Here is a 4,681-nt window from a genome sequence, read left to right as displayed (position 1 = left end):
ATATATATATATATATATATGAATAAATAAATGTTGTACCTGCCAAAGGAATTGCAAATTCTGTCCAGGTACTTTTGTGATTTATACACCTCTCGAAGCCAGCAGAGATAGGAGGATGATACCCCTTTCTCTGCTAGAGCTAAGGAATACAATGGTGTTACCTCTGTGCCCCCAGCCTGCTGATTGGACAATGAAGGAGCAGCAGAAGATTGATACGTTATCAATTCTGCTCAATCAGCTTTTTCCTCCTGTCAGTATGTTTCCTGTCACCACATGTGCGTGGCAGCAGCGCTTGATTAGCTCCTAGTGCTACCCCTATCTCTTCCAGTCTGAGCACTGCTGCGTATGAGAATATAAGAAGCTGATATCAAGACAGATTTGGGTATTATGCAAGTTGTAGGTAGTAGTAGAGTCTTGTACTGTGGTAGCCATCAATCTATGTAGAAAACATGTGTGGTTTAAGTAATGCCTTTTGTTGGCTAACTTACATTATTAAACATGCAACTTTTCAGAACCTTAGGTCCATTTTTTTAGGCATGAAGAAGAGCTTCATGCCTAAAAAAATGGACCTAACGGCCAAAAGCTTCCATCTTTAATACCTTACACCATATTTCCACTTTTGCAGTTAAATTTGAGAAAACCCCTCTATATGTCTGCTATGTGTTCTTATTCCCACAGCATACTGAAAAATAAGTTTTAATAAAATATTTCTTACCTTTTAGATCAGGGGTCTTAAACTCAATTTACTCGGGGGCCACTGGACAAATGTTTTAATCCCGTGGGGGCCGCGACTATATATGGTACCAGTGTTCATGTCTCACATGTTACAAGCAGCAACTGTCACCCATTCGAGTTAATGATCAGGTGACAGCCGCTGCATGTAAACGCCTGCACATCGTATGTAATCAATTGTGAAAGGATTAAATGCCGTTAAGAATCAGTCACTCTCCCTGGATACACAATCGTGTATCCAGGGAGAGTGATTATTTTTGTAACTGCATGTAGTCATATCACATACAATTACATGCAGTATACAGGCGTGTACATGCAGTGGCTGTCACCTGATCATTAACTTGAATGGGTGACAGTTGCTGCATGTAAATGGCAGATTAGGGATTCCTGTGCAAGAAAACACACGTTTGTGACATAGGAATCCCTAATCGCACCTGAAATATAGATGTGAATGTGGCCTGACAGGCCTGACAGGAGCAGCTCTGCGGTCTGCATCCGACAGAGATGCAGACCGTGTAGCTGCTCCCGCAAGTCAGGCACGCGGTCCGTGACCATGTACCCGACTTGTCAGCTGCCTGCGGGCCACATAGCACCGGCTTGTGGGCCGGAGTTTGAGACCCCTGTTTTAGATGTTTTGTTTAAGTAGGCAAGATGGCGGAATCTAGTTTTTTTTTCTGAGCACCTTCACAGCGATCTATCCTTATAGAAAGACTTATGACTGAAATTTGAGGATTGTGATAATGAACAAACCCCTCACCCCTCACATCCCCTCCTAACATTACAAACAAGGAGAAGCAAGTAGCAATTTAAACCCTTAAGAAGCCAAGGACCCTAACAAAAGCAATTTTTAACTGTAAGAAGCATTATTTACATATTTGTTTAGCTTATGCTATGTGAATGGGAACATGTAACAAATATAAAATAGGCGTTATCGCAGTTTGGTTGAGAAAGTGGGAATATGTTACGTTAGCCAATAAAATGTATCACTTAAACTATAAACTTTCTTTTTAAGGAATAGACAGGTTCTTTAACCAATCCCATCATCCTTGTTGCAAAATACTGTAAATTACATCAGAGAACTTATATCTTTTGATGACAGTATACAATAGCACTAGATCATTTAATAAAAATACAAATAAGTAATAGGGTAATTCATCTCACAATGAATGCAGGACATGGAGGCTTCAGATGTACATAGGTGAGGAGCCATTGCTGTACTAGGCTAACTGAGCATATATGCATACTTATTACAAAACAAGTCTGACATCTCCATATTTATCAAAAACAACTTTAATGAATATTCTAATAGAAGTTTTTACTGCATAAGGTTAATGTGGAACAATTAGAGATTAGAAGGTGTCCCTAGCTTATAGGACCATCGTTTTTTTAGCAGCTTTTCTGTAGTGAGATAAAGGGTCAAGATACTCCTTCTAATAATTATCTTTTTCTTCCTTAGGACAAAGATCATACTAGTGGACATGAGGTCTCCTGTCAGAAACTAAGGAGACATGAAGTTCCCTATATGTGTGGCTGAGGGGACTATGAGGAACCCACTTATTCCTAGAAACAAAATGGGGACAAGAAGGAAAGAGCAACGGTTTCTGCCCACTTACTGGGACAATATCAAATATCCAATTGACATTTTTCTTGATGAAGTCTGACTGTCTTGGGCTTTAACACGTCTTGTATATTTTATTATGGACTATGGGAAGGAAGAGAGTCTAGGGAAGGCTGGTCTAACCCTTTCAGGAAAGCTATTCCCTTTTCATGTTAGGGTGTATCCCCTGATGTGCCAAACCAAACAAAGGCAGTCCAAAGAGCATGATATGGTTTTCTACTGTTTACAAAACAAGCTTGTGGGAAGGGCTGTGTATTTATTATAAACTCAACTAAATAAAAACAAATTCTGCATTAGCACATAAGATGGCCTGTTCCTTTAATTGAACCTTTCGTTACTAAGATGAATGGCTGGCATTCAGTTTTCAATGTGACTTAGACTATTGAAAAGGGAACCTGTGCTTATGTGCTCAGTATTACTTCCAATGTTTGTGACAAAACTAGTTATGTGCTCCAGTGCAAGGTTGCACAGCCATATCCTTCACTTTTACACTGCTAACTGGAAACTATGGAATAATGTTACAGTGGTAGTGTTGACATTAGCACTTTAGTAGTTACCAAATAGTAAATTAGCTACAAATTTTCTCACAGCATTTTTATAGTGTATGGTAGAGCAGCAGTCGCCAACCGGTCGTCAGTGGACCACCGGTGGTCCGCGAGAAAATGTTGGTGGTCCCCGGGCCCTCTGATGCCGTGCAGGCTGGGCCGTCATTGAAGCAGCACGGAGGCTCCGAGGCTGCCTCTCACTGACTCAAGCAGCGGATGTCACATGGAATGCGCGGCTTTCAGTACAGTGCGGACTCTGCAGGAGGCGGACTCTGCAGGAGGCGGTCATCTCATCAGTACCCAGACTGAGCAGGCTGTGGGACATAGAAAAAGTGGGGAGAAGCCAGGTAAATAGTGGCTCAGTGTGGGGGAAGGGGAGGCACGGGGGTGGTTGGGGGCAGTGCTGAAGCTAGGAGGGCATGTGCCCCGGGCGCCGCCACCAGGGCCTGTAGCAGATTAGATAGGGGGGGAAACAATTAATATTATTACTGGGCCGGGGCTGGCGGCACCGATTCCTCCCTCCACCAGCACTGCCACTTCTGCAGGCACACCCGCACCTATGTATGTATGTGTATATATACTGTATGCAGGGCTCAAAATTTCAAGTCCTGAGCTACTAGCCAGGCCTTAAAAGTTACTCGCCACCAGTTGCCCCACCTAACCCCTACCCTGCCCCGGACTTAACTCCGCCAGGTCAGTGGTGTGACATAGAGTACAGAGATCAGTAACAACGCGGAGTACAGAGGCCAGCGGTGTGATGCACAGTACTAAGGTCAGCAGTACAGAGGTCAGTAATGTAACTCGGAATGCAGAGGTCAGCAGTGTAAAGCTGCCCATACACCTTACAACCATCGCACAACTTTCGTTGTGCAATGGTTGTAAGGTAAATAACATTTTGTACGATCTGCCCATCTTGGACAGGCAGATCGTACTTGTGATCATTGCAAGTCCTCCCCACTGAGTGGAGGGCTTGCTGATGATTGTAATGCTGAGCGGGCAGTGTGAGCTTGCGCACACCAGCCCGTGCGGCTTTCGTCTTCTGAGCATGCCACCAACCCGCTGAAAATCGTACGATTTTTGGCAGGTTTTCCAGAGTGCTTGGAAGACGTATGTTGTGCGACCGTACAGTAGATGCGGCCACACGTTGCCCATACACCTGCCGATTATCGTACTTCGCGGAATCATCCGCGATTATCGTACGATAATCGTCAGGTGCATGGGCACCTTTACCCAGAAAAAACAATGACTTACAGTGCACAGTTGATCTGATTCAGGTGCTCTCTTCCTCTCCCGTGGGGGTGTTGGGGGGAGGGTCATCAATGCTGCCTCCATGTAACAAGGTGAAGCCTCCAGCAGTGTAGTTGAGCCTCCTTTCAGGTCCCACACTGCAGAAATGTACAGAGGTCAGCAGGATGACGCACAGAGGTCAGTAATGTAACGCACAGTACAGAAGTCAGCGGTACAGAGGTCAGTAATGTAACGCAGAGTACAGAGGTCAGCGGAACAGATGTCCAAAATAACGCACAGTTCAAAAGTCAGCAGTGTAAGGCAGAAATAGTGCACGGTACAGAAGTCAGCAATAGTGCACAGTGGAGAGGTCAGTGGTGTAAGCCAGAAATAACGCACATCGCAGCGGTCAGCAAGAACGCACAGCGGTCAGCGAGAACGCACAGCGCAGCGGTCAGCGAGAACGCACAGCGCAGCGGTCAGCGAGAACGCACAGCGCAGCGGTCAGCGAGAACGCACAGCGCAGCGGTCAGCGAGAACGCACAGCGCAGCGGTCAGC

At 45.1% G+C, this 4,681-nt stretch overlaps 1 protein-coding gene across 1 annotated transcript in view; it reads left to right on the top strand.

Annotated features, from left to right (window-relative positions):
* Positions 1–2,203, top strand: part of CHRM1 (cholinergic receptor muscarinic 1) — an 80,496-nt gene extending 78,293 nt beyond the window's left edge. The window contains exon 3 of the mRNA XM_018554293.1: positions 2,189–2,203. The gene's annotated coding sequence lies outside the window, so the exon portion shown is untranslated. The remainder of the gene's footprint in view (positions 1–2,188) is intronic.
* The last annotated feature ends 2,478 nt before the right edge of the window (positions 2,204–4,681 follow it).

Source organism: Nanorana parkeri, unplaced genomic scaffold, assembly GCF_000935625.1.
Source record: "Nanorana parkeri isolate BGI_ZX_2015 unplaced genomic scaffold, ASM93562v1 scaffold153, whole genome shotgun sequence".
NCBI lineage: Eukaryota > Metazoa > Chordata > Amphibia > Anura > Dicroglossidae > Nanorana > Nanorana parkeri.
The sequence above is the reverse complement of the archived record's forward strand: the minus strand, read 5'-3'. Positions and strand labels throughout refer to the sequence as shown.